The sequence below is a fragment of the Rosa rugosa genome, chromosome 6 (genome assembly GCF_958449725.1).
Source record: "Rosa rugosa chromosome 6, drRosRugo1.1, whole genome shotgun sequence".
Classification (NCBI taxonomy): domain Eukaryota; kingdom Viridiplantae; phylum Streptophyta; class Magnoliopsida; order Rosales; family Rosaceae; genus Rosa; species Rosa rugosa.
The window spans coordinates 20,635,574-20,659,957 of record NC_084825.1 but is presented as its reverse complement, the minus strand read 5'-3'; the positions used below and the strand labels follow the sequence as shown (position 1 = coordinate 20,659,957).

The following is a 24,384-nucleotide window of genomic DNA, read 5'->3' as shown; positions in this document are numbered from 1 at the left end:
TTAGTACATGGACAGAGTAGCCGAAATCAAAAAAGCAACTTAATGAACCGAAACAAAAAAAAAAAAAACATAAAAAGAGGGGTGCAACACGAGGACTTCCCAGGAGGTCACCCATCCTAGTACTGCTCTCGCCCAAGCAAGCTTAACTTCGGAGTTCTGATGGGATCCGGTGCATTATTGCTGGTATGATCGCACCCGTTAGTGTATGCGGAATCAATCTATATAAACTCACTTCGCTCAGCTCCCTAAAGTGCTTCCATACATTACCCCAAGCTTATGAAAGTTTTTAGTTGGCGTCTCAACCGCACCACCTCTCCGCCGGGATACACTTTTATTGCTGTTAGAAAATGAAAATAAATATAAAAATTTAAAACAAAATAAATGAATAAAAAATCTAGCAAAAACAACTCCTCGATCAAACAAAGCCCAAGAGCCCCAAGGCCCAAGGCCAATCTTTTGCGTCTTAACATATCTAATCTCCGCGGCCGGTGAGCTTTCCTTCAATCTCACAAGCCTTCGAAGAGTTGGATTGAATTAGTACATGGACAAAGTAGCCGAAATCAAAAAAGCAACTTAATGAACCGAAACAAAAAAAAAAAAAAACATAAAAAGAGGGGTGCAACACGAGGACTTCCCAGGAGGTCACCCATCCTAGTACTGCTCTCGCCCAAGCAAGCTTAACTTCGGAGTTCTGATGGGATCCGGTGCATTATTGCTGGTATGATCGCACCCGTTAGTGTATGCGGAATCAATCTATATAAACTCCCTTCGCTCAGCTCCCTAAAGTGCTTCCATACATTACCCCAAGCTTATGAAAGTTTTTAGTTGGCGTCTCAACCGCACCACCTCTCCGCCGGGATACACTTTTATTGCTGTTAGAAAATGAAAATAAATATAAAAATTTAAAACAAAATAAATGAATAAAAAATCTAGCAAAAACAACTCCTCGATCAAACAAAGCCCAAGAGCCCCAAGGCCCAAGGCCAATCTTTTGCGTCTTAACATATCTAATCTCCGCGGCCGGTGAGCTTTCCTTCAATCTCACAAGCCTTCGAAGAGTTGGATTGAATTAGTACATGGACAAAGTAGCCGAAATCAAAAAAGCAACTTAATGAACCGAAACAAAAAAAAAAAAAAAAAAAAAACATAAAAAGAGGGGTGCAACACGAGGACTTCCCAGGAGGTCACCCATCCTAGTACTGCTCTCGCCCAAGCAAGCTTAACTTCGGAGTTCTGATGGGATCCGGTGCATTATTGCTGGTATGATCGCACCCGTTAGTGTATGCGGAATCAATCTATATAAACTCCCTTCGCTCAGCTCCCTAAAGTGCTTCCATACATTACCCCAAGCTTATGAAAGTTTTTAGTTGGCGTCTCAACCGCACCACCTCTCCGCCGGGATACACTTTTATTGCTGTTAGAAAATGAAAATAAATATAAAAATTTAAAACAAAATAAATGAATAAAAAATCTAGCAAAAACAACTCCTCGATCAAACAAAGCCCAAGAGCCCCAAGGCCCAAGGCCAATCTTTTGCGTCTTAACATATCTAATCTCCGCGGCCGGTGAGCTTTCCTTCAATCTCACAAGCCTTTGAAGAGTTGGATTGAATTAGTACATGGACAGAGTAGCCGAAATCAAAAAAGCAACTTAATGAACCGAAACAAAAAAAAAAAAAACATAAAAAGAGGGGTGCAACACGAGGACTTCCCAGGAGGTCACCCATCCTAGTACTGCTCTCGCCCAAGCAAGCTTAACTTCGGAGTTCTGATGGGATCCGGTGCATTATTGCTGGTATGATCGCACCCGTTAGTGTATGCGGAATCAATCTATATAAACTCCCTTCGCTCAGCTCCCTAAAGTGCTTCCATACATTACCCCAAGCTTATGAAAGTTTTTAGTTGGCGTCTCAACCGCACCACCTCTCCGCCGGGATACACTTTTATTGCTGTTAGAAAATGAAAATAAATATAAAAATTTAAAACAAAATAAATGAATAAAAAATCTAGCAAAAACAACTCCTCGATCAAACAAAGCCCAAGAGCCCCAAGGCCCAAGGCCAATCTTTTGCGTCTTAACATATCTAATCTCCGCGGCCGGTGAGCTTTCCTTCAATCTCACAAGCCTTTGAAGAGTTGGATTGAATTAGTACATGGACAAAGTAGCCGAAATCAAAAAAGCAACTTAATGAACCGAAACAAAAAAAAAAAAAACATAAAAAGAGGGGTGCAACACGAGGACTTCCCAGGAGGTCACCCATCCTAGTACTGCTCTCGCCCAAGCAAGCTTAACTTCGGAGTTCTGATGGGATCCGGTGCATTATTGCTGGTATGATCGCACCCGTTAGTGTATGCGGAATCAATCTATATAAACTCCCTTCGCTCAGCTCCCTAAAGTGCTTCCATACATTACCCCAAGCTTATGAAAGTTTTTAGTTGGCGTCTCAACCGCACCACCTCTCCGCCGGGATACACTTTTATTGCTGTTAGAAAATGAAAATAAATATAAAAATTTAAAACAAAATAAATGAATAAAAAATCTAGCAAAAACAACTCCTCGATCAAACAAAGCCCAAGAGCCCCAAGGCCCAAGGCCAATCTTTTGCGTCTTAACATATCTAATCTCCGCGGCCGGTGAGCTTTCCTTCAATCTCACAAGCCTTCGAAGAGTTGGATTGAATTAGTACATGGACAAAGTAGCCGAAATCAAAAAAGCAACTTAATGAACCGAAACAAAAAAAAAAAAAAAACATAAAAAGAGGGGTGCAACACGAGGACTTCCCAGGAGGTCACCCATCCTAGTACTGCTCTCGCCCAAGCAAGCTTAACTTCGGAGTTCTGATGGGATCCGGTGCATTATTGCTGGTATGATCGCACCCGTTAGTGTATGCGGAATCAATCTATATAAACTCCCTTCGCTCAGCTCCCTAAAGTGCTTCCATACATTACCCCAAGCTTATGAAAGTTTTTAGTTGGCGTCTCAACCGCACCACCTCTCCGCCGGGATACACTTTTATTGCTGTTAGAAAATGAAAATAAATATAAAAATTTAAAACAAAATAAATGAATAAAAAATCTAGCAAAAACAACTCCTCGATCAAACAAAGCCCAAGAGCCCCAAGGCCCAAGGCCAATCTTTTGCGTCTTAACATATCTAATCACCGCGGCCGGTGAGCTTTCCTTCAATCTCACAAGCCTTCGAAGAGTTGGATTGAATTAGTACATGGACAAAGTAGCCGAAATCAAAAAAGCAACTTAATGAACCGAAACAAAAAAAAAAAAAAAACATAAAAAGAGGGGTGCAACACGAGGACTTCCCAGGAGGTCACCCATCCTAGTACTGCTCTCGCCCAAGCAAGCTTAACTTCGGAGTTCTGATGGGATCCGGTGCATTATTGCTGGTATGATCGCACCCGTTAGTGTATGCGGAATCAATCTATATAAACTCCCTTCGCTCAGCTCCCTAAAGTGCTTCCATACATTACCCCAAGCTTATGAAAGTTTTTAGTTGGCGTCTCAACCGCACCACCTCTCCGCCGGGATACACTTTTATTGCTGTTAGAAAATGAAAATAAATATAAAAATTTAAAACAAAATAAATGAATAAAAAATCTAGCAAAAACAACTCCTCGATCAAACAAAGCCCAAGAGCCCCAAGGCCCAAGGCCAATCTTTTGCGTCTTAACATATCTAATCTCCGCGGCCGGTGAGCTTTCCTTCAATCTCACAAGCCTTTGAAGAGTTGGATTGAATTAGTACATGGACAGAGTAGCCGAAATCAAAAAAGCAACTTAATGAACCGAAACAAAAAAAAAAAAAACATAAAAAGAGGGGTGCAACACGAGGACTTCCCAGGAGGTCACCCATCCTAGTACTGCTCTCGCCCAAGCAAGCTTAACTTCGGAGTTCTGATGGGATCCGGTGCATTATTGCTGGTATGATCGCACCCGTTAGTGTATGCGGAATCAATCTATATAAACTCACTTCGCTCAGCTCCCTAAAGTGCTTCCATACATTACCCCAAGCTTATGAAAGTTTTTAGTTGGCGTCTCAACCGCACCACCTCTCCGCCGGGATACACTTTTATTGCTGTTAGAAAATGAAAATAAATATAAAAATTTAAAACAAAATAAATGAATAAAAAATCTAGCAAAAACAACTCCTCGATCAAACAAAGCCCAAGAGCCCCAAGGCCCAAGGCCAATCTTTTGCGTCTTAACATATCTAATCTCCGCGGCCGGTGAGCTTTCCTTCAATCTCACAAGCCTTCGAAGAGTTGGATTGAATTAGTACATGGACAAAGTAGCCGAAATCAAAAAAGCAACTTAATGAACCGAAACAAAAAAAAAAAAAAACATAAAAAGAGGGGTGCAACACGAGGACTTCCCAGGAGGTCACCCATCCTAGTACTGCTCTCGCCCAAGCAAGCTTAACTTCGGAGTTCTGATGGGATCCGGTGCATTATTGCTGGTATGATCGCACCCGTTAGTGTATGCGGAATCAATCTATATAAACTCCCTTCGCTCAGCTCCCTAAAGTGCTTCCATACATTACCCCAAGCTTATGAAAGTTTTTAGTTGGCGTCTCAACCGCACCACCTCTCCGCCGGGATACACTTTTATTGCTGTTAGAAAATGAAAATAAATATAAAAATTTAAAACAAAATAAATGAATAAAAAATCTAGCAAAAACAACTCCTCGATCAAACAAAGCCCAAGAGCCCCAAGGCCCAAGGCCAATCTTTTGCGTCTTAACATATCTAATCTCCGCGGCCGGTGAGCTTTCCTTCAATCTCACAAGCCTTCGAAGAGTTGGATTGAATTAGTACATGGACAAAGTAGCCGAAATCAAAAAAGCAACTTAATGAACCGAAACAAAAAAAAAAAAAAAAAAAAAACATAAAAAGAGGGGTGCAACACGAGGACTTCCCAGGAGGTCACCCATCCTAGTACTGCTCTCGCCCAAGCAAGCTTAACTTCGGAGTTCTGATGGGATCCGGTGCATTATTGCTGGTATGATCGCACCCGTTAGTGTATGCGGAATCAATCTATATAAACTCCCTTCGCTCAGCTCCCTAAAGTGCTTCCATACATTACCCCAAGCTTATGAAAGTTTTTAGTTGGCGTCTCAACCGCACCACCTCTCCGCCGGGATACACTTTTATTGCTGTTAGAAAATGAAAATAAATATAAAAATTTAAAACAAAATAAATGAATAAAAAATCTAGCAAAAACAACTCCTCGATCAAACAAAGCCCAAGAGCCCCAAGGCCCAAGGCCAATCTTTTGCGTCTTAACATATCTAATCTCCGCGGCCGGTGAGCTTTCCTTCAATCTCACAAGCCTTTGAAGAGTTGGATTGAATTAGTACATGGACAGAGTAGCCGAAATCAAAAAAGCAACTTAATGAACCGAAACAAAAAAAAAAAAAACATAAAAAGAGGGGTGCAACACGAGGACTTCCCAGGAGGTCACCCATCCTAGTACTGCTCTCGCCCAAGCAAGCTTAACTTCGGAGTTCTGATGGGATCCGGTGCATTATTGCTGGTATGATCGCACCCGTTAGTGTATGCGGAATCAATCTATATAAACTCCCTTCGCTCAGCTCCCTAAAGTGCTTCCATACATTACCCCAAGCTTATGAAAGTTTTTAGTTGGCGTCTCAACCGCACCACCTCTCCGCCGGGATACACTTTTATTGCTGTTAGAAAATGAAAATAAATATAAAAATTTAAAACAAAATAAATGAATAAAAAATCTAGCAAAAACAACTCCTCGATCAAACAAAGCCCAAGAGCCCCAAGGCCCAAGGCCAATCTTTTGCGTCTTAACATATCTAATCTCCGCGGCCGGTGAGCTTTCCTTCAATCTCACAAGCCTTTGAAGAGTTGGATTGAATTAGTACATGGACAAAGTAGCCGAAATCAAAAAAGCAACTTAATGAACCGAAACAAAAAAAAAAAAAACATAAAAAGAGGGGTGCAACACGAGGACTTCCCAGGAGGTCACCCATCCTAGTACTGCTCTCGCCCAAGCAAGCTTAACTTCGGAGTTCTGATGGGATCCGGTGCATTATTGCTGGTATGATCGCACCCGTTAGTGTATGCGGAATCAATCTATATAAACTCCCTTCGCTCAGCTCCCTAAAGTGCTTCCATACATTACCCCAAGCTTATGAAAGTTTTTAGTTGGCGTCTCAACCGCACCACCTCTCCGCCGGGATACACTTTTATTGCTGTTAGAAAATGAAAATAAATATAAAAATTTAAAACAAAATAAATGAATAAAAAATCTAGCAAAAACAACTCCTCGATCAAACAAAGCCCAAGAGCCCCAAGGCCCAAGGCCAATCTTTTGCGTCTTAACATATCTAATCTCCGCGGCCGGTGAGCTTTCCTTCAATCTCACAAGCCTTCGAAGAGTTGGATTGAATTAGTACATGGACAAAGTAGCCGAAATCAAAAAAGCAACTTAATGAACCGAAACAAAAAAAAAAAAAAAACATAAAAAGAGGGGTGCAACACGAGGACTTCCCAGGAGGTCACCCATCCTAGTACTGCTCTCGCCCAAGCAAGCTTAACTTCGGAGTTCTGATGGGATCCGGTGCATTATTGCTGGTATGATCGCACCCGTTAGTGTATGCGGAATCAATCTATATAAACTCCCTTCGCTCAGCTCCCTAAAGTGCTTCCATACATTACCCCAAGCTTATGAAAGTTTTTAGTTGGCGTCTCAACCGCACCACCTCTCCGCCGGGATACACTTTTATTGCTGTTAGAAAATGAAAATAAATATAAAAATTTAAAACAAAATAAATGAATAAAAAATCTAGCAAAAACAACTCCTCGATCAAACAAAGCCCAAGAGCCCCAAGGCCCAAGGCCCAAGGCCAATCTTTTGCGTCTTAACATATCTAATCTCCGCGGCCGGTGAGCTTTCCTTCAATCTCACAAGCCTTCGAAGAGTTGGATTGAATTAGTACATGGACAAAGTAGCCGAAATCAAAAAAGCAACTTAATGAACCGAAACAAAAAAAAAAAAAAAAAAAAACATAAAAAGAGGGGTGCAACACGAGGACTTCCCAGGAGGTCACCCATCCTAGTACTGCTCTCGCCCAAGCAAGCTTAACTTCGGAGTTCTGATGGGATCCGGTGCATTATTGCTGGTATGATCGCACCCGTTAGTGTATGCGGAATCAATCTATATAAACTCCCTTCGCTCAGCTCCCTAAAGTGCTTCCATACATTACCCCAAGCTTATGAAAGTTTTTAGTTGGCGTCTCAACCGCACCACCTCTCCGCCGGGATACACTTTTATTGCTGTTAGAAAATGAAAATAAATATAAAAATTTAAAACAAAATAAATGAATAAAAAATCTAGCAAAAACAACTCCTCGATCAAGCAAAGCCCAAGAGCCCCAAGGCCCAAGGCCAATCTTTTGCGTCTTAACATATCTAATCTCCGCGGCCGGTGAGCTTTCCTTCAATCTCACAAGCCTTCGAAGAGTTGGATTGAATTAGTACATGGACAAAGTAGCCGAAATCAAAAAAACAACTTAATGAACCGAAACAAAAAAAAAAAAAAACATAAAAAGAGGGGTGCAACACGAGGACTTCCCAGGAGGTCACCCATCCTAGTACTGCTCTCGCCCAAGCAAGCTTAACTTCGGAGTTCTGATGGGATCCGGTGCATTATTGCTGGTATGATCGCACCCGTTAGTGTATGCGGAATCAATCTATATAAACTCCCTTCGCTCAGCTCCCTAAAGTGCTTCCATACATTACCCCAAGCTTATGAAAGTTTTTAGTTGGCGTCTCAACCGCACCACCTCTCCGCCGGGATACACTTTTATTGCTGTTAGAAAATGAAAATAAATATAAAAATTTAAAACAAAATAAATGAATAAAAAATCTAGCAAAAACAACTCCTCGATCAAACAAAGCCCAAGAGCCCCAAGGCCCAAGGCCAATCTTTTGCGTCTTAACATATCTAATCTCCGCGGCCGGTGAGCTTTCCTTCAATCTCACAAGCCTTTGAAGAGTTGGATTGAATTAGTACATGGACAGAGTAGCCGAAATCAAAAAAGCAACTTAATGAACCGAAACAAAAAAAAAAAAAACATAAAAAGAGGGGTGCAACACGAGGACTTCCCAGGAGGTCACCCATCCTAGTACTGCTCTCGCCCAAGCAAGCTTAACTTCGGAGTTCTGATGGGATCCGGTGCATTATTGCTGGTATGATCGCACCCGTTAGTGTATGCGGAATCAATCTATATAAACTCCCTTCGCTCAGCTCCCTAAAGTGCTTCCATACATTACCCCAAGCTTATGAAAGTTTTTAGTTGGCGTCTCAACCGCACCACCTCTCCGCCGGGATACACTTTTATTGCTGTTAGAAAATGAAAATAAATATAAAAATTTAAAACAAAATAAATGAATAAAAAATCTAGCAAAAACAACTCCTCGATCAAACAAAGCCCAAGAGCCCCAAGGCCCAAGGCCAATCTTTTGCGTCTTAACATATCTAATCTCCGCGGCCGGTGAGCTTTCCTTCAATCTCACAAGCCTTCGAAGAGTTGGATTGAATTAGTACATGGACAAAGTAGCCGAAATCAAAAAAGCAACTTAATGAACCGAAACAAAAAAAAAAAAAAACATAAAAAGAGGGGTGCAACACGAGGACTTCCCAGGAGGTCACCCATCCTAGTACTGCTCTCGCCCAAGCAAGCTTAACTTCGGAGTTCTGATGGGATCCGGTGCATTATTGCTGGTATGATCGCACCCGTTAGTGTATGCGGAATCAATCTATATAAACTCCCTTCGCTCAGCTCCCTAAAGTGCTTCCATACATTACCCCAAGCTTATGAAAGTTTTTAGTTGGCGTCTCAACCGCACCACCTCTCCGCCGGGATACACTTTTATTGCTGTTAGAAAATGAAAATAAATATAAAAATTTAAAACAAAATAAATGAATAAAAAATCTAGCAAAAACAACTCCTCGATCAAACAAAGCCCAAGAGCCCCAAGGCCCAAGGCCAATCTTTTGCGTCTTAACATATCTAATCTCCGCGGCCGGTGAGCTTTCCTTCAATCTCACAAGCCTTTGAAGAGTTGGATTGAATTAGTACATGGACAGAGTAGCCGAAATCAAAAAAGCAACTTAATGAACCGAAACAAAAAAAAAAAAAAACATAAAAAGAGGGGTGCAACACGAGGACTTCCCAGGAGGTCACCCATCCTAGTACTGCTCTCGCCCAAGCAAGCTTAACTTCGGAGTTCTGATGGGATCCGGTGCATTATTGCTGGTATGATCGCACCCGTTAGTGTATGCGGAATCAATCTATATAAACTCCCTTCGCTCAGCTCCCTAAAGTGCTTCCATACATTACCCCAAGCTTATGAAAGTTTTTAGTTGGCGTCTCAACCGCACCACCTCTCCGCCGAGATACACTTTTATTGCTGTTAGAAAATGAAAATAAATATAAAAATTTAAAACAAAATAAATGAATAAAAAATCTAGCAAAAACAACTCCTCGATCAAACAAAGCCCAAGAGCCCCAAGGCCCAAGGCCAATCTTTTGCGTCTTAACATATCTAATCTCCGCGGCCGGTGAGCTTTCCTTCAATCTCACAAGCCTTCGAAGAGTTGGATTGAATTAGTACATGGACAAAGTAGCCGAAATCAAAAAAGCAACTTAATGAACCGAAACAAAAAAAAAAAAAAACATAAAAAGAGGGGTGCAACACGAGGACTTCCCAGGAGGTCACCCATCCTAGTACTGCTCTCGCCCAAGCAAGCTTAACTTCGGAGTTCTGATGGGATCCGGTGCATTATTGCTGGTATGATCGCACCCGTTAGTGTATGCGGAATCAATCTATATAAACTCCCTTCGCTCAGCTCCCTAAAGTGCTTCCATACATTACCCCAAGCTTATGAAAGTTTTTAGTTGGCGTCTCAACCGCACCACCTCTCCGCCGGGATACACTTTTATTGCTGTTAGAAAATGAAAATAAATATAAAAATTTAAAACAAAATAAATGAATAAAAAATCTAGCAAAAACAACTCCTCGATCAAACAAAGCCCAAGAGCCCCAAGGCCCAAGGCCAATCTTTTGCGTCCTAACATATCTAATCTCCGCGGCCGGTGAGCTTTCCTTCAATCTCACAAGCCTTCGAAGAGTTGGATTGAATTAGTACATGGACAAAGTAGCCGAAATCAAAAAAGCAACTTAATGAACCGAAACAAAAAAAAAAAACATAAAAAGAGGGGTGCAACACGAGGACTTCCCAGGAGGTCACCCATCCTAGTACTGCTCTCGCCCAAGCAAGCTTAACTTCGGAGTTCTGATGGGATACGGTGCATTATAGCTCGTATGATCGCACCCGTTAGTGTATGCGGAATCAATCTATATAAACTCCCTTCGCTCAGCTCCCTAAAGTACTTCCATACATTACCCCAAGCTTATGAAAGTTTTTAGTTGGCGTCTCAACCGCACCACCACCTCTCCGCCGGGATACACTTTTATTGCTGTTAGAAAATGAAAATAAATATAAAAATTTAAAACAAAATAAATGAATAAAAAATCTAGCAAAAACAACTCCTCGATCAAACAAAGCCCAAGAGCCCCAAGGCCCAAGGCCAATCTTTTGCGTCTTAACATATCTAATCTCCGCGGCCGGTGAGCTTTCCTTCAATCTCACAAGACTTCGAAGAGTTTGATTGAATTAGTACATGGACAAAGTAGCCGAAATCAAAAAAGCAACTTAATGAACCGAAACAAAAAAAAAAAACATAAAAAGAGGGGTGCAACACGAGGACTTCCCAGGAGGTCACCCATCCTAGTACTGCTCTCGCCCAAGCAAGCTTAACTTCGGAGTTCTGATTGGATCCGGTGCATTATTGCTGGTATGATCGCACCCGTTAGTGTATGCGGAATCAATCTATATAAACTCCCTTCGCTCAGCTCCCTAAAGTGCTTCCATACATTACCCCAAGCTTATGAAAGTTTTTAGTTGGCGTCTCAACCGCACCACCTCTCCGCCGGGATACACTTTTATTGCTGTTAGAAAATGAAAATAAATATAAAAATTTAAAACAAAATAAATGAATAAAAAATCTAGCAAAAACAACTCCTCGATCAAACAAACCCCAAGAGCCCCAAGGCCAATCTTTTGCGTCTTAACATATCTAATCTCCGCGGCCGGTGAGCTTTCCTTCAATCTCACAAGCCTTCGAAGAGTTGGATTGAATTAGTACATGGACAAAGTAGCCGAAATCAAAAAAGCAACTTAATGAACCGAAACAAAAAAAAAAAAAAACATAAAAAGAGGGGTGCAACACGAGGACTTCCCAGGAGGTCACCCATCCTAGTACTGCTCTCGCCCAAGCAAGCTTAACTTCGGAGTTCTGATGGGATCCGGTGCATTATTGCTGGTATGATCGCACCCGTTAGTGTATGCGGAATCAATCTATATAAACTCCCTTCGCTCAGCTCCCTAAAGTGCTTCCATACATTACCCCAAGCTTATGAAAGTTTTTAGTTGGCGTCTCAACCGCACCACCTCTCCGCCGGGATACACTTTTATTGCTGTTAGAAAATGAAAATAAATATAAAAATTTAAAACAAAATAAATGAATAAAAAATCTAGCAAAAACAACTCCTCGATCAAACAAAGCCCAAGAGCCCCAAGGCCCAAGGCCAATCTTTTGCGTCTTAACATATCTAATCTCCGCGGCCGGTGAGCTTTCCTTCAATCTCACAAGCCTTTGAAGAGTTGGATTGAATTAGTACATGGACAGAGTAGCCGAAATCAAAAAAGCAACTTAATGAACCGAAACAAAAAAAAAAAAAACATAAAAAGAGGGGTGCAACACGAGGACTTCCCAGGAGGTCACCCATCCTAGTACTGCTCTCGCCCAAGCAAGCTTAACTTCGGAGTTCTGATGGGATCCGGTGCATTATTGCTGGTATGATCGCACCCGTTAGTGTATGCGGAATCAATCTATATAAACTCCCTTCGCTCAGCTCCCTAAAGTGCTTCCATACATTACCCCAAGCTTATGAAAGTTTTTAGTTGGCGTCTCAACCGCACCACCTCTCCGCCGGGATACACTTTTATTGCTGTTAGAAAATGAAAATAAATATAAAAATTTAAAACAAAATAAATGAATAAAAAATCTAGCAAAAACAACTCCTCGATCAAACAAAGCCCAAGAGCCCCAAGGCCCAAGGCCAATCTTTTGCGTCTTAACATATCTAATCTCCGCGGCCGGTGAGCTTTCCTTCAATCTCACAAGCCTTTGAAGAGTTGGATTGAATTAGTACATGGACAGAGTAGCCGAAATCAAAAAAGCAACTTAATGAACCGAAACAAAAAAAAAAAAAACATAAAAAGAGGGGTGCAACACGAGGACTTCCCAGGAGGTCACCCATCCTAGTACTGCTCTCGCCCAAGCAAGCTTAACTTCGGAGTTCTGATGGGATCCGGTGCATTATTGCTGGTATGATCGCACCCGTTAGTGTATGCGGAATCAATCTATATAAACTCCCTTCGCTCAGCTCCCTAAAGTGCTTCCATACATTACCCCAAGCTTATGAAAGTTTTTAGTTGGCGTCTCAACCGCACCACCTCTCCGCCGGGATACACTTTTATTGCTGTTAGAAAATGAAAATAAATATAAAAATTTAAAACAAAATAAATGAATAAAAAATCTAGCAAAAACAACTCCTCGATCAAACAAAGCCCAAGAGCCCCAAGGCCCAAGGCCAATCTTTTGCGTCTTAACATATCTAATCTCCGCGGCCGGTGAGCTTTCCTTCAATCTCACAAGCCTTCGAAGAGTTGGATTGAATTAGTACATGGACAAAGTAGCCGAAATCAAAAAAGCAACTTAATGAACCGAAACAAAAAAAAAAAAAAACATAAAAAGAGGGGTGCAACACGAGGACTTCCCAGGAGGTCACCCATCCTAGTACTGCTCTCGCCCAAGCAAGCTTAACTTCGGAGTTCTGATGGGATCCGGTGCATTATTGCTGGTATGATCGCACCCGTTAGTGTATGCGGAATCAATCTATATAAACTCCCTTCGCTCAGCTCCCTAAAGTGCTTCCATACATTACCCCAAGCTTATGAAAGTTTTTAGTTGGCGTCTCAACCGCACCACCTCTCCGCCGGGATACACTTTTATTGCTGTTAGAAAATGAAAATAAATATAAAAATTTAAAACAAAATAAATGAATAAAAAATCTAGCAAAAACAACTCCTCGATCAAACAAAGCCCAAGAGCCCCAAGGCCCAAGGCCAATCTTTTGCGTCTTAACATATCTAATCTCCGCGGCCGGTGAGCTTTCCTTCAATCTCACAAGCCTTTGAAGAGTTGGATTGAATTAGTACATGGACAGAGTAGCCGAAATCAAAAAAGCAACTTAATGAACCGAAACAAAAAAAAAAAAAACATAAAAAGAGGGGTGCAACACGAGGACTTCCCAGGAGGTCACCCATCCTAGTACTGCTCTCGCCCAAGCAAGCTTAACTTCGGAGTTCTGATGGGATCCGGTGCATTATTGCTGGTATGATCGCACCCGTTAGTGTATGCGGAATCAATCTATATAAACTCCCTTCGCTCAGCTCCCTAAAGTGCTTCCATACATTACCCCAAGCTTATGAAAGTTTTTAGTTGGCGTCTCAACCGCACCACCTCTCCGCCGGGATACACTTTTATTGCTGTTAGAAAATGAAAATAAATATAAAAATTTAAAACAAAATAAATGAATAAAAAATCTAGCAAAAACAACTCCTCGATCAAACAAAGCCCAAGAGCCCCAAGGCCCAAGGCCAATCTTTTGCGTCTTAACATATCTAATCTCCGCGGCCGGTGAGCTTTCCTTCAATCTCACAAGCCTTCGAAGAGTTGGATTGAATTAGTACATGGACAAAGTAGCCGAAATCAAAAAAGCAACTTAATGAACCGAAACAAAAAAAAAAAAAAACATAAAAAGAGGGGTGCAACACGAGGACTTCCCAGGAGGTCACCCATCCTAGTACTGCTCTCGCCCAAGCAAGCTTAACTTCGGAGTTCTGATGGGATCCGGTGCATTATTGCTGGTATGATCGCACCCGTTAGTGTATGCGGAATCAATCTATATAAACTCCCTTCGCTCAGCTCCCTAAAGTGCTTCCATACATTACCCCAAGCTTATGAAAGTTTTTAGTTGGCGTCTCAACCGCACCACCTCTCCGCCGGGATACACTTTTATTGCTGTTAGAAAATGAAAATAAATATAAAAAATTAAAACAAAATAAATGAATAAAAAATCTAGCAAAAACAACTCCTCGATCAAACAAAGCCCAAGAGCCCCAAGGCCCAAGGCCAATCTTTTGCGTCCTAACATATCTAATCTCCGCGGCCGGTGAGCTTTCCTTCAATCTCACAAGCCTTCGAAGAGTTGGATTGAATTAGTACATGGACAAAGTAGCCGAAATCAAAAAAGCAACTTAATGAACCGAAACAAAAAAAAAAAACATAAAAAGAGGGGTGCAACACGAGGACTTCCCAGGAGGTCACCCATCCTAGTACTGCTCTCGCCCAAGCAAGCTTAACTTCGGAGTTCTGATTGGATCCGGTGCATTATTGCTGGTATGATCGCACCCGTTAGTTTATGCGGAATCAATCTATATAAACTCCCTTCGCTCAGCTCCCTAAAGTGCTTCCATACATTACCCCAAGCTTATGAAAGTTTTTAGTTGGCGTCTCAACCGCACCACCACCTCTCCGCCGGGATACACTTTTATTGCTGTTAGAAAATGAAAATAAATATAAAAATTTAAAACAAAATAAATGAATAAAAAATCTAGCAAAAACAACTCCTCGATCAAACAAAGCCCAAGAGCCCCAAGGCCCAAGGCCAATCTTTTGCGTCTTAACATATCTAATCTCCGCGGCCGGTGAGCTTTCCTTCAATCTCACAAGACTTCGAAGAGTTTGATTGAATTAGTACATGGACAAAGTAGCCGAAATCAAAAAAGCAACTTAATGAACCGAAACAAAAAAAAAAAACATAAAAAGAGGGGTGCAACACGAGGACTTCCCAGGAGGTCACCCATCCTAGTACTGCTCTCGCCCAAGCAAGCTTAACTTCGGAGTTCTGATTGGATCCGGTGCATTATTGCTGGTATGATCGCACCCGTTAGTGTATGCGGAATCAATCTATATAAACTCCCTTCGCTCAGCTCCCTAAAGTGCTTCCATACATTACCCCAAGCTTATGAAAGTTTTTAGTTGGCGTCTCAACCGCACCACCTCTCCGCCGGGATACACTTTTATTGCTGTTAGAAAATGAAAATAAATATAAAAATTTAAAACAAAATAAATGAATAAAAAATCTAGCAAAAACAACTCCTCGATCAAACAAACCCCAAGAGCCCCAAGGCCAATCTTTTGCGTCTTAACATATCTAATCTCCGCGGCCGGTGAGCTTTCCTTCAATCTCACAAGCCTTCGAAGAGTTGGATTGAATTAGTACATGGACAAAGTAGCCGAAATCAAAAAAGCAACTTAATGAACCGAAACAAAAAAAAAAAAAAACATAAAAAGAGGGGTGCAACACGAGGACTTCCCAGGAGGTCACCCATCCTAGTACTGCTCTCGCCCAAGCAAGCTTAACTTCGGAGTTCTGATGGGATCCGGTGCATTATTGCTGGTATGATCGCACCCGTTAGTGTATGCGGAATCAATCTATATAAACTCCCTTCGCTCAGCTCCCTAAAGTGCTTCCATACATTACCCCAAGCTTATGAAAGTTTTTAGTTGGCGTCTCAACCGCACCACCTCTCCGCCGGGATACACTTTTATTGCTGTTAGAAAATGAAAATAAATATAAAAATTTAAAACAAAATAAATGAATAAAAAATCTAGCAAAAACAACTCCTCGATCAAACAAAGCCCAAGAGCCCCAAGGCCCAAGGCCAATCTTTTGCGTCTTAACATATCTAATCTCCGCGGCCGGTGAGCTTTCCTTCAATCTCACAAGCCTTTGAAGAGTTGGATTGAATTAGTACATGGACAGAGTAGCCGAAATCAAAAAAGCAACTTAATGAACCGAAACAAAAAAAAAAAAAACATAAAAAGAGGGGTGCAACACGAGGACTTCCCAGGAGGTCACCCATCCTAGTACTGCTCTCGCCCAAGCAAGCTTAACTTCGGAGTTCTGATGGGATCCGGTGCATTATTGCTGGTATGATCGCACCCGTTAGTGTATGCGGAATCAATCTATATAAACTCCCTTCGCTCAGCTCCCTAAAGTGCTTCCATACATTACCCCAAGCTTATGAAAGTTTTTAGTTGGCGTCTCAACCGCACCACCTCTCCGCCGGGATACACTTTTATTGCTGTTAGAAAATGAAAATAAATATAAAAATTTAAAACAAAATAAATGAATAAAAAATCTAGCAAAAACAACTCCTCGATCAAACAAAGCCCAAGAGCCCCAAGGCCCAAGGCCAATCTTTTGCGTCTTAACATATCTAATCTCCGCGGCCGGTGAGCTTTCCTTCAATCTCACAAGCCTTCGAAGAGTTGGATTGAATTAGTACATGGACAAAGTAGCCGAAATCAAAAAAGCAACTTAATGAACCGAAACAAAAAAAAAAAAAAACATAAAAAGAGGGGTGCAACACGAGGACTTCCCAGGAGGTCACCCATCCTAGTACTGCTCTCGCCCAAGCAAGCTTAACTTCGGAGTTCTGATGGGATCCGGTGCATTATTGCTGGTATGATCGCACCCGTTAGTGTATGCGGAATCAATCTATATAAACTCCCTTCGCTCAGCTCCCTAAAGTGCTTCCATACATTACCCCAAGCTTATGAAAGTTTTTAGTTGGCGTCTCAACCGCACCACCTCTCCGCCGGGATACACTTTTATTGCTGTTAGAAAATGAAAATAAATATAAAAAATTAAAACAAAATAAATGAATAAAAAATCTAGCAAAAACAACTCCTCGATCAAACAAAGCCCAAGAGCCCCAAGGCCCAAGGCCAATCTTTTGCGTCCTAACATATCTAATCTCCGCGGCCGGTGAGCTTTCCTTCAATCTCACAAGCCTTCGAAGAGTTGGATTGAATTAGTACATGGACAAAGTAGCCGAAATCAAAAAAGCAACTTAATGAACCGAAACAAAAAAAAAAAACATAAAAAGAGGGGTGCAACACGAGGACTTCCCAGGAGGTCACCCATCCTAGTACTGCTCTCGCCCAAGCAAGCTTAACTTCGGAGTTCTGATTGGATCCGGTGCATTATTGCTGGTATGATCGCACCCGTTAGTTTATGCGGAATCAATCTATATAAACTCCCTTCGCTCAGCTCCCTAAAGTGCTTCCATACATTACCCCAAGCTTATGAAAGTTTTTAGTTGGCGTCTCAACCGCACCACCACCTCTCCGCCGGAATACACTTTTATTGCTGTTAGAAAATGAAAATAAATATAAAAATTTAAAACAAAATAAATGAATAAAAAATCTAGCAAAAACAACTCCTCGATCAAACAAAGCCCAAGAGCCCCAAGGCCCAAGGCCAATCTTTTGCGTCTTAACATATCTAATCTCCGCGGCCGGTGAGCTTTCCTTCAATCTCACAAGACTTCGAAGAGTTGGATTGAATTAGTACATGGACAAAGTAGCCGAAATCAAAAAAGCAACTTAATGAACCGAAACAAAAAAAAAAAACATAAAAAGAGGGGTGCAACACGAGGACTTCCCAGGAGGTCACCCATCCTAGTACTGCTCTCGCCCAAGCAAGCTTAACTTCGGAGTTCTGATTGGATCCGGTGCATTATTGCTGGTATGATCGCACCCGTTAGTGTATGCGGAATCAATCTATATAAACTCCATTCGCTCAGCTCCCTAAAGTGCTTCCATACATTACCCCAAGCTTATGAAAGTTTTTAGTTGGCGTCTCAACCGCACCACCTCTCCGCCGGGATACACTTTTATTGCTGTTAGAAAATGAAAATAAATATAAAAATTTAAAACAAAATAAATGAATAAAAAATCTAGCAAAAACAACTCCTCGATCAAACAAAGCCCAAGAGCCCCAAGGCCCAAGGCCAATCTTTTGCGTCTTAACATATCTAATCTCCGCGGCCGGTGAGCTTTCCTTCAATCTCACAAGCCTTCGAAGAGTTGGATTGAATTAGTACATGGACAAAGTAGCCGAAATCAAAAAAGCAACTTAATGAACCGAAACAAAAAAAAAAAAAACATAAAAAGAGGGGTGCAACACGAGGACTTCCCAGGAGGTCACCCATCCTAGTACTGCTCTCGCCCAAGCAAGCTTAACTTCGGAGTTCTGATGGGATCCGGTGCATTATTGCTGGTATGATCGCACCCGTTAGTGTATGCGGAATCAATCTATATAAACTCCCTTCGCTCAGCTCCCTAAAGTGCTTCCATACATTACCCCAAGCTTATGAAAGTTTTTAGTTGGCGTCTCAACCGCACCACCTCTCCGCCGGGATACACTTTTATTGCTGTTAGAAAATGAAAATAAATATAAAAATTTAAAACAAAATAAATGAATAAAAAATCTAGCAAAAACAACTCCTCGATCAAACAAAGCCCAAGAGCCCCAAGGCCCAAGGCCAATCTTTTGCGTCTTAACATATCTAATCTCCGCGGCCGGTGAGCTTTCCTTCAATCTCACAAGCCTTCGACGAGTTGGATTGAATTAGTACATGGACAAAGTAGCCGAAATCTAAAAAGCAACTTAATGAACCGAAACAAAAAAAAAAAAAAACATAAAAAGAGGGGTGCAACACGAGGACTTCCCAGGAGGTCACCCATCCTAGTACTGCTCTCGCCCAAGCAAGCTTAACTTCGGAGTTCTGATGGGATCCGGTGCATTATTGCTGGTATGATCGCACCCGTTAGTGTAAGCGGAATCAATCTATATAAACTCCCTTCGCTCAGCTCCCTAAAGTGCTTCCATACATTACCCCAAGCTTATGAAAGTTTTTAGTTGGCGTCTCAACCGCACCACCTCTCCGCCGGGATACACTTTTATTGCTGTTAGAAAATGAAAATAAATATAAAAATTTAAAACAAAATAAATGAATAAAAAATCTAGCAAAAACAACTCCTCGATCAAACAAAGCCCAAGAGCCCCAAGGCCCAAGGCCAATCTTTTGCGTCTTAACATATCTAATCTCCGCGGCCGGTGAGCTTTCCTTCAATCTCACAAGCCTTCGAAGAGTTGGATTGAATTAGTACATGGACAAAGTAGCCGAAATCAAAAAAGCAACTTAATGAACCGAAACAAAAAAAAAAAAAACATAAAAAGAGGGGTGCAACACGAGGACTTCCCAGGAGGTCACCCATCCTAGTACTGCTCTCGCCCAAGCAAGCTTAACTTCGGAGTTCTGATGGGATCCGGTGCATTATTGCTGGTATGATCGCACCCGTTAGTGTATGCGGAATCAATCTATATAAACTCCCTTCGCTCAGCTCCCTAAAGTGCTTCCATACATTACCCCAAGCTTATGAAAGTTTTTAGTTGGCGTCTCAACCGCACCACCTCTCCGCCGGGATACACTTTTATTGCTGTTAGAAAATGAAAATAAATATAAAAATTTAAAACAAAATAAATGAATAAAAAATCTAGCAAAAACAACTCCTCGATCAAACAAAGCCCAAGAGCCCCAAGGCCCAAGGCCAATCTTTTGCGTCCTAACATATCTAATCTCCGCGGCCGGTGAGCTTTCCTTCAATCTCACAAGCCTTCGAAGAGTTGGATTGAATTAGTACATGGACAAAGTAGCCGAAATCAAAAAAGCAACTTAATGAACCGAAACAAAAAAAAAAAAAAACATAAAAAGAGGGGTGCAACACGAGGACTTCCCAGGAGGTCACCCATCCTAGTACTGCTCTCGCCCAAGCAAGCTTAACTTCGGAGTTCTGATGGGATCCGGTGCATTATTGCTGGTATGATCGCACCCGTTAGTGTATGCGGAATCAATCTATATAAACTCCCTTCGCTCAGCTCCCTAAAGTGCTTCCATACATTACCCCAAGCTTATGAAAGTTTTTAGTTGGCGTCTCAACCGCACCACCGAGATACACTTTTATTGCTGTTAGAAAATGAAAATAAATATAAAAATTTAAAACAAAATAAATGAATAAAAAATCTAGCAAAAACAACTCCTCGATCAAACAAAGCCCAAGAGCCCCAAGGCCCAAGGCCAATCTTTTGCGTCTTAACATATCTAATCTCCGCGGCCGGTGAGCTTTCCTTCAATCTCACAAGCCTTCGAAGAGTTGGATTGAATTAGTACATGGACAAAGTAGCCGAAATCTAAAAAGCAACTTAATGAACCGAAACAAAAAAAAAAAAAAACATAAAAAGAGGGGTGCAACACGAGGACTTCCCAGGAGGTCACCCATCCTAGTACTGCTCTCGCCCAAGCAAGCTTAACTTCGGAGTTCTGATGGGATCCGGTGCATTATTGCTGGTATGATCGCACCCGTTAGTGTAAGCGGAATCAATCTATATAAACTCCCTTCGCTCAGCTCCCTAAAGTGCTTCCATACATTACCCCAAGCTTATGAAAGTTTTTAGTTGGCGTCTCAACCGCACCACCTCTCCGCCGGGATACACTTTTATTGCTGTTAGAAAATGAAAATAAATATAAAAATTTAAAACAAAATAAATGAATAAAAAATCTAGCAAAAACAACTCCTCGATCAAACAAAGCCCAAGAGCCCCAAGGCCCAAGGCCAATCTTTTGCGTCTTAACATATCTAATCTCCGCGGCCGGTGAGCTTTCCTTCAATCTCACAAGCCTTCGAAGAGTTGGATTGAATTAGTACATGGACAAAGTAGCCGAAATCAAAAAAGCAACTTAATGAACCGAAACAAAAAAAAAAAAAACATAAAAAGAGGGGTGCAACACGAGGACTTCCCAGGAGGTCACCCATCCTAGTACTGCTCTCGCCCAAGCAAGCTTAACTTCGGAGTTCTGATGGGATCCGGTGCATTATTGCTGGTATGATCGCACCCGTTAGTGTATGCGGAATCAATCTATATAAACTCCCTTCGCTCAGCTCCCTAAAGTGCTTCCATACATTACCCCAAGCTTATGAAAGTTTTTAGTTGGCGTCTCAACCGCACCACCTCTCCGCCGGGATACACTTTTATTGCTGTTAGAAAATGAAAATAAATATAAAAATTTAAAACAAAATAAATGAATAAAAAATCTAGCAAAAACAACTCCTCGATCAAACAAAGCCCAAGAGCCCCAAGGCCCAAGGCCAATCTTTTGCGTCTTAACATATCTAATCTCCGCGGCCGGTGAGCTTTCCTTCAATCTCACAAGCCTTCGAAGAGTTGGATTGAATTAGTACATGGACAAAGTAGCCGAAATCAAAAAAGCAACTTAATGAACCGAAACAAAAAAAAAAAAAACATAAAAAGAGGGGTGCAACACGAGGACTTCCCAGGAGGTCACCCATCCTAGTACTGCTCTCGCCCAAGCAAGCTTAACTTCGGAGTTCTGATGGGATCCGGTGCATTATTGCTGGTATGATCGCACCCGTTAGTGTATGCGGAATCAATCTATATAAACTCCCTTCGCTCAGCTCCCTAAAGTGCTTCCATACATTACCCCAAGCTTATGAAAGTTTTTAGTTGGCGTCTCAACCGCACCACCTCTCCGCCGGGATACACTTTTATTGCTGTTAGAAAATGAAAATAAATATAAAAATTTAAAACAAAATAAATGAATAAAAAATCTAGCAAAAACAACTCCTCGATCAAACAAAGCCCAAGAGCCCCAAGGCCCAAGGCCAATCTTTTGCGTCCTAACATATCTAATCTCCGCGGCCGGTGAGCTTTCCTTCAATCTCACAAGCCTTCGAAGAGTTGGATTGAATTAGTACATGGACAAAGTAGCCGAAATCAAAAAAGCAACTTAATGAACCGAAACAAAAAAAAAAAAAAACATAAAAAGAGGGGTGCAACACGAGGACTTCCCAGGAGGTCACCCATCCTAGTACTGCTCTCGCCCAAGCAAGCTTAACTTCGGAGTTCTGATGGGATCCGGTGCATTATTGCTGGTATGATCGCACCCGTTAGTGTATGCGGAATCAATCTATATAAACTCCCTTCGCTCAGCTCCCTAAAGTGCTTCCATACATTACCCCAAGCTTATGAAAGTTTTTAGTTGGCGTCTCAACCGCACCACCGAGATACACTTTTATTGCTGTTAGAAAATGAAAATAAATATAAAAATTTAAAACAAAATAAATGAATAAAAAATCTAGCAAAAACAACTCCTCGATCAAACAAAGCCCAAGAGCCCCAAGGCCCAAGGCCAATCTTTTGCGTCTTAACATATCTAATCTCCGCGGCCGGTGAGCTTTCCTTCAATCTCACAAGCCTTCGAAGAGTTGGATTGAATTAGTACATGGACAAAGTAGCCGAAATCTAAAAAGCAACTTAATGAACCGAAACAAAAAAAAAAAAAAACATAAAAAGAGGGGTGCAACACGAGGACTTCCCAGGAGGTCACCCATCCTAGTACTGCTCTCGCCCAAGCAAGCTTAACTTCGGAGTTCTGATGGGATCCGGTGCATTATTGCTGGTATGATCGCACCCGTTAGTGTAAGCGGAATCAATCTATATAAACTCCCTTCGCTCAGCTCCCTAAAGTGCTTCCATACATTACCCCAAGCTTATGAAAGTTTTTAGTTGGCGTCTCAACCGCACCACCTCTCCGCCGGGATACACTTTTATTGCTGTTAGAAAATGAAAATAAATATAAAAATTTAAAACAAAATAAATGAATAAAAAATCTAGCAAAAACAACTCCTCGATCAAACAAAGCCCAAGAGCCCCAAGGCCCAAGGCCAATCTTTTGCGTCTTAACATATCTAATCTCCGCGGCCGGTGAGCTTTCCTTCAATCTCACAAGCCTTCGAAGAGTTGGATTGAATTAGTACATGGACAAAGTAGCCGAAATCAAAAAAGCAACTTAATGAACCGAAACAAAAAAAAAAAAAACATAAAAAGAGGGGTGCAACACGAGGACTTCCCAGGAGGTCACCCATCCTAGTACTGCTCTCGCCCAAGCAAGCTTAACTTCGGAGTTCTGATGGGATCCGGTGCATTATTGCTGGTATGATCGCACCCGTTAGTGTATGCGGAATCAATCTATATAAACTCCCTTCGCTCAGCTCCCTAAAGTGCTTCCATACATTACCCCAAGCTTATGAAAGTTTTTAGTTGGCGTCTCAACCGCACCACCTCTCCGCCGGGATACACTTTTATTGCTGTTAGAAAATGAAAATAAATATAAAAATTTAAAACAAAATAAATGAATAAAAAATCTAGCAAAAACAACTCCTCGATCAAACAAAGCCCAAGAGCCCCAAGGCCCAAGGCCAATCTTTTGCGTCCTAACATATCTAATCTCCGCGGCCGGTGAGCTTTCCTTCAATCTCACAAGCCTTCGAAGAGTTGGATTGAATTAGTACATGGACAAAGTAGCCGAAATCAAAAAAGCAACTTAATGAACCGAAACAAAAAAAAAAAAAAACATAAAAAGAGGGGTGCAACACGAGGACTTCCCAGGAGGTCACCCATCCTAGTACTGCTCTCGCCCAAGCAAGCTTAACTTCGGAGTTCTGATGGGATCCGGTGCATTATTGCTGGTATGATCGCACCCGTTAGTGTAAGCGGAATCAATCTATATAAACTCCCTTCGCTCAGCTCCCTAAAGTGCTTCCATACATTACCCCAAGCTTATGAAAGTTTTTAGTTGGCGTCTCAACCGCACCACCTCTCCGCCGGGATACACTTTTATTGCTGTTAGAAAATGAAAATAAATATAAAAATTTAAAACAAAATAAATGAATAAAAAATCTAGCAAAAACAACTCCTCGATCAAACAAAGCCCAAGAGCCCCAAGGCCCAAGGCCAATCTTTTGCGTCTTAACATATCTAATCTCCGCGGCCGGTGAGCTTTCCTTCAATCTCACAAGCCTTCGAAGAGTTGGATTGAATTAGTACATGGACAAAGTAGCCGAAATCAAAAAAGCAACTTAATGAACCGAAACAAAAAAAAAAAAAACATAAAAAGAGGGGTGCAACACGAGGACTTCCCAGGAGGTCACCCATCCTAGTACTGCTCTCGCCCAAGCAAGCTTAACTTCGGAGTTCTGATGGGATCCGGTGCATTATTGCTGGTATGATCGCACCCGTTAGTGTATGCGGAATCAATCTATATAAACTCCCTTCGCTCAGCTCCCTAAAGTGCTTCCATACATTACCCCAAGCTTATGAAAGTTTTTAGTTGGCGTCTCAACCGCACCACCTCTCCGCCGGGATACACTTTTA

At 41.7% G+C, this 24,384-nt stretch overlaps 46 non-coding genes across 46 annotated transcripts; all 46 read right to left on the bottom strand.

Annotated features, from left to right (window-relative positions):
* Window positions 1-78: 78 nt before the first annotated feature.
* Window positions 79-197, bottom strand: LOC133719453 (5S ribosomal RNA). Its single transcript, XR_009851169.1, has one exon. It is a non-coding gene; the product is annotated as a 5S ribosomal RNA (ribosomal RNA).
* Window positions 198-613: 416 nt separating this feature from the next.
* Window positions 614-732, bottom strand: LOC133719451 (5S ribosomal RNA). Its single transcript, XR_009851168.1, has one exon. It is a non-coding gene; the product is annotated as a 5S ribosomal RNA (ribosomal RNA).
* Window positions 733-1,155: 423 nt separating this feature from the next.
* LOC133719450 (5S ribosomal RNA) lies at window positions 1,156-1,274 on the bottom strand. Its single transcript, XR_009851167.1, has one exon. It is a non-coding gene; the product is annotated as a 5S ribosomal RNA (ribosomal RNA).
* A 415-nt stretch (window positions 1,275-1,689) lies between these two features.
* Window positions 1,690-1,808, bottom strand: LOC133719449 (5S ribosomal RNA). The gene has a single exon (XR_009851166.1). It is a non-coding gene; the product is annotated as a 5S ribosomal RNA (ribosomal RNA).
* Window positions 1,809-2,223: 415 nt separating this feature from the next.
* On the bottom strand, window positions 2,224-2,342 carry LOC133719448 (5S ribosomal RNA). The gene has a single exon (XR_009851165.1). It is a non-coding gene; the product is annotated as a 5S ribosomal RNA (ribosomal RNA).
* A 417-nt stretch (window positions 2,343-2,759) lies between these two features.
* On the bottom strand, window positions 2,760-2,878 carry LOC133719447 (5S ribosomal RNA). Its single transcript, XR_009851164.1, has one exon. It is a non-coding gene; the product is annotated as a 5S ribosomal RNA (ribosomal RNA).
* Window positions 2,879-3,295: 417 nt separating this feature from the next.
* Window positions 3,296-3,414, bottom strand: LOC133719446 (5S ribosomal RNA). Its single transcript, XR_009851163.1, has one exon. It is a non-coding gene; the product is annotated as a 5S ribosomal RNA (ribosomal RNA).
* A 415-nt stretch (window positions 3,415-3,829) lies between these two features.
* LOC133719445 (5S ribosomal RNA) lies at window positions 3,830-3,948 on the bottom strand. Its single transcript, XR_009851162.1, has one exon. It is a non-coding gene; the product is annotated as a 5S ribosomal RNA (ribosomal RNA).
* Window positions 3,949-4,364: 416 nt separating this feature from the next.
* Window positions 4,365-4,483, bottom strand: LOC133719443 (5S ribosomal RNA). Its single transcript, XR_009851160.1, has one exon. It is a non-coding gene; the product is annotated as a 5S ribosomal RNA (ribosomal RNA).
* A 423-nt stretch (window positions 4,484-4,906) lies between these two features.
* LOC133719442 (5S ribosomal RNA) lies at window positions 4,907-5,025 on the bottom strand. The gene has a single exon (XR_009851159.1). It is a non-coding gene; the product is annotated as a 5S ribosomal RNA (ribosomal RNA).
* Window positions 5,026-5,440: 415 nt separating this feature from the next.
* LOC133719441 (5S ribosomal RNA) lies at window positions 5,441-5,559 on the bottom strand. Its single transcript, XR_009851158.1, has one exon. It is a non-coding gene; the product is annotated as a 5S ribosomal RNA (ribosomal RNA).
* Window positions 5,560-5,974: 415 nt separating this feature from the next.
* Window positions 5,975-6,093, bottom strand: LOC133719440 (5S ribosomal RNA). Its single transcript, XR_009851157.1, has one exon. It is a non-coding gene; the product is annotated as a 5S ribosomal RNA (ribosomal RNA).
* A 417-nt stretch (window positions 6,094-6,510) lies between these two features.
* LOC133719439 (5S ribosomal RNA) lies at window positions 6,511-6,629 on the bottom strand. The gene has a single exon (XR_009851156.1). It is a non-coding gene; the product is annotated as a 5S ribosomal RNA (ribosomal RNA).
* Window positions 6,630-7,058: 429 nt separating this feature from the next.
* On the bottom strand, window positions 7,059-7,177 carry LOC133719438 (5S ribosomal RNA). The gene has a single exon (XR_009851155.1). It is a non-coding gene; the product is annotated as a 5S ribosomal RNA (ribosomal RNA).
* Window positions 7,178-7,593: 416 nt separating this feature from the next.
* Window positions 7,594-7,712, bottom strand: LOC133719437 (5S ribosomal RNA). Its single transcript, XR_009851154.1, has one exon. It is a non-coding gene; the product is annotated as a 5S ribosomal RNA (ribosomal RNA).
* A 415-nt stretch (window positions 7,713-8,127) lies between these two features.
* On the bottom strand, window positions 8,128-8,246 carry LOC133719435 (5S ribosomal RNA). Its single transcript, XR_009851153.1, has one exon. It is a non-coding gene; the product is annotated as a 5S ribosomal RNA (ribosomal RNA).
* Window positions 8,247-8,662: 416 nt separating this feature from the next.
* On the bottom strand, window positions 8,663-8,781 carry LOC133719434 (5S ribosomal RNA). The gene has a single exon (XR_009851152.1). It is a non-coding gene; the product is annotated as a 5S ribosomal RNA (ribosomal RNA).
* A 416-nt stretch (window positions 8,782-9,197) lies between these two features.
* LOC133719433 (5S ribosomal RNA) lies at window positions 9,198-9,316 on the bottom strand. Its single transcript, XR_009851151.1, has one exon. It is a non-coding gene; the product is annotated as a 5S ribosomal RNA (ribosomal RNA).
* A 416-nt stretch (window positions 9,317-9,732) lies between these two features.
* LOC133719431 (5S ribosomal RNA) lies at window positions 9,733-9,851 on the bottom strand. Its single transcript, XR_009851149.1, has one exon. It is a non-coding gene; the product is annotated as a 5S ribosomal RNA (ribosomal RNA).
* A 413-nt stretch (window positions 9,852-10,264) lies between these two features.
* On the bottom strand, window positions 10,265-10,383 carry LOC133719062 (5S ribosomal RNA). The gene has a single exon (XR_009850795.1). It is a non-coding gene; the product is annotated as a 5S ribosomal RNA (ribosomal RNA).
* A 416-nt stretch (window positions 10,384-10,799) lies between these two features.
* LOC133718993 (5S ribosomal RNA) lies at window positions 10,800-10,918 on the bottom strand. The gene has a single exon (XR_009850729.1). It is a non-coding gene; the product is annotated as a 5S ribosomal RNA (ribosomal RNA).
* Window positions 10,919-11,327: 409 nt separating this feature from the next.
* LOC133719430 (5S ribosomal RNA) lies at window positions 11,328-11,446 on the bottom strand. The gene has a single exon (XR_009851148.1). It is a non-coding gene; the product is annotated as a 5S ribosomal RNA (ribosomal RNA).
* Window positions 11,447-11,861: 415 nt separating this feature from the next.
* LOC133719429 (5S ribosomal RNA) lies at window positions 11,862-11,980 on the bottom strand. Its single transcript, XR_009851146.1, has one exon. It is a non-coding gene; the product is annotated as a 5S ribosomal RNA (ribosomal RNA).
* A 415-nt stretch (window positions 11,981-12,395) lies between these two features.
* On the bottom strand, window positions 12,396-12,514 carry LOC133719428 (5S ribosomal RNA). Its single transcript, XR_009851145.1, has one exon. It is a non-coding gene; the product is annotated as a 5S ribosomal RNA (ribosomal RNA).
* Window positions 12,515-12,930: 416 nt separating this feature from the next.
* On the bottom strand, window positions 12,931-13,049 carry LOC133719427 (5S ribosomal RNA). Its single transcript, XR_009851144.1, has one exon. It is a non-coding gene; the product is annotated as a 5S ribosomal RNA (ribosomal RNA).
* A 415-nt stretch (window positions 13,050-13,464) lies between these two features.
* LOC133719426 (5S ribosomal RNA) lies at window positions 13,465-13,583 on the bottom strand. The gene has a single exon (XR_009851143.1). It is a non-coding gene; the product is annotated as a 5S ribosomal RNA (ribosomal RNA).
* Window positions 13,584-13,999: 416 nt separating this feature from the next.
* LOC133719424 (5S ribosomal RNA) lies at window positions 14,000-14,118 on the bottom strand. The gene has a single exon (XR_009851142.1). It is a non-coding gene; the product is annotated as a 5S ribosomal RNA (ribosomal RNA).
* Window positions 14,119-14,531: 413 nt separating this feature from the next.
* Window positions 14,532-14,650, bottom strand: LOC133718991 (5S ribosomal RNA). Its single transcript, XR_009850727.1, has one exon. It is a non-coding gene; the product is annotated as a 5S ribosomal RNA (ribosomal RNA).
* A 416-nt stretch (window positions 14,651-15,066) lies between these two features.
* Window positions 15,067-15,185, bottom strand: LOC133718990 (5S ribosomal RNA). The gene has a single exon (XR_009850726.1). It is a non-coding gene; the product is annotated as a 5S ribosomal RNA (ribosomal RNA).
* Window positions 15,186-15,594: 409 nt separating this feature from the next.
* Window positions 15,595-15,713, bottom strand: LOC133719423 (5S ribosomal RNA). Its single transcript, XR_009851141.1, has one exon. It is a non-coding gene; the product is annotated as a 5S ribosomal RNA (ribosomal RNA).
* A 415-nt stretch (window positions 15,714-16,128) lies between these two features.
* LOC133719422 (5S ribosomal RNA) lies at window positions 16,129-16,247 on the bottom strand. Its single transcript, XR_009851140.1, has one exon. It is a non-coding gene; the product is annotated as a 5S ribosomal RNA (ribosomal RNA).
* Window positions 16,248-16,663: 416 nt separating this feature from the next.
* LOC133719421 (5S ribosomal RNA) lies at window positions 16,664-16,782 on the bottom strand. Its single transcript, XR_009851139.1, has one exon. It is a non-coding gene; the product is annotated as a 5S ribosomal RNA (ribosomal RNA).
* Window positions 16,783-17,195: 413 nt separating this feature from the next.
* Window positions 17,196-17,314, bottom strand: LOC133718989 (5S ribosomal RNA). Its single transcript, XR_009850725.1, has one exon. It is a non-coding gene; the product is annotated as a 5S ribosomal RNA (ribosomal RNA).
* A 416-nt stretch (window positions 17,315-17,730) lies between these two features.
* On the bottom strand, window positions 17,731-17,849 carry LOC133718988 (5S ribosomal RNA). The gene has a single exon (XR_009850724.1). It is a non-coding gene; the product is annotated as a 5S ribosomal RNA (ribosomal RNA).
* A 415-nt stretch (window positions 17,850-18,264) lies between these two features.
* On the bottom strand, window positions 18,265-18,383 carry LOC133719419 (5S ribosomal RNA). The gene has a single exon (XR_009851137.1). It is a non-coding gene; the product is annotated as a 5S ribosomal RNA (ribosomal RNA).
* A 416-nt stretch (window positions 18,384-18,799) lies between these two features.
* LOC133719418 (5S ribosomal RNA) lies at window positions 18,800-18,918 on the bottom strand. Its single transcript, XR_009851136.1, has one exon. It is a non-coding gene; the product is annotated as a 5S ribosomal RNA (ribosomal RNA).
* A 415-nt stretch (window positions 18,919-19,333) lies between these two features.
* Window positions 19,334-19,452, bottom strand: LOC133719417 (5S ribosomal RNA). Its single transcript, XR_009851135.1, has one exon. It is a non-coding gene; the product is annotated as a 5S ribosomal RNA (ribosomal RNA).
* A 416-nt stretch (window positions 19,453-19,868) lies between these two features.
* Window positions 19,869-19,987, bottom strand: LOC133719416 (5S ribosomal RNA). Its single transcript, XR_009851134.1, has one exon. It is a non-coding gene; the product is annotated as a 5S ribosomal RNA (ribosomal RNA).
* A 408-nt stretch (window positions 19,988-20,395) lies between these two features.
* Window positions 20,396-20,514, bottom strand: LOC133719415 (5S ribosomal RNA). Its single transcript, XR_009851133.1, has one exon. It is a non-coding gene; the product is annotated as a 5S ribosomal RNA (ribosomal RNA).
* Window positions 20,515-20,929: 415 nt separating this feature from the next.
* On the bottom strand, window positions 20,930-21,048 carry LOC133719414 (5S ribosomal RNA). Its single transcript, XR_009851132.1, has one exon. It is a non-coding gene; the product is annotated as a 5S ribosomal RNA (ribosomal RNA).
* Window positions 21,049-21,463: 415 nt separating this feature from the next.
* LOC133719413 (5S ribosomal RNA) lies at window positions 21,464-21,582 on the bottom strand. Its single transcript, XR_009851131.1, has one exon. It is a non-coding gene; the product is annotated as a 5S ribosomal RNA (ribosomal RNA).
* A 416-nt stretch (window positions 21,583-21,998) lies between these two features.
* Window positions 21,999-22,117, bottom strand: LOC133719412 (5S ribosomal RNA). The gene has a single exon (XR_009851130.1). It is a non-coding gene; the product is annotated as a 5S ribosomal RNA (ribosomal RNA).
* A 408-nt stretch (window positions 22,118-22,525) lies between these two features.
* On the bottom strand, window positions 22,526-22,644 carry LOC133719411 (5S ribosomal RNA). Its single transcript, XR_009851129.1, has one exon. It is a non-coding gene; the product is annotated as a 5S ribosomal RNA (ribosomal RNA).
* A 415-nt stretch (window positions 22,645-23,059) lies between these two features.
* LOC133719410 (5S ribosomal RNA) lies at window positions 23,060-23,178 on the bottom strand. The gene has a single exon (XR_009851128.1). It is a non-coding gene; the product is annotated as a 5S ribosomal RNA (ribosomal RNA).
* A 416-nt stretch (window positions 23,179-23,594) lies between these two features.
* On the bottom strand, window positions 23,595-23,713 carry LOC133719407 (5S ribosomal RNA). The gene has a single exon (XR_009851126.1). It is a non-coding gene; the product is annotated as a 5S ribosomal RNA (ribosomal RNA).
* A 415-nt stretch (window positions 23,714-24,128) lies between these two features.
* LOC133719406 (5S ribosomal RNA) lies at window positions 24,129-24,247 on the bottom strand. Its single transcript, XR_009851125.1, has one exon. It is a non-coding gene; the product is annotated as a 5S ribosomal RNA (ribosomal RNA).
* Between the last annotated feature and the right edge of the window lie 137 nt (window positions 24,248-24,384).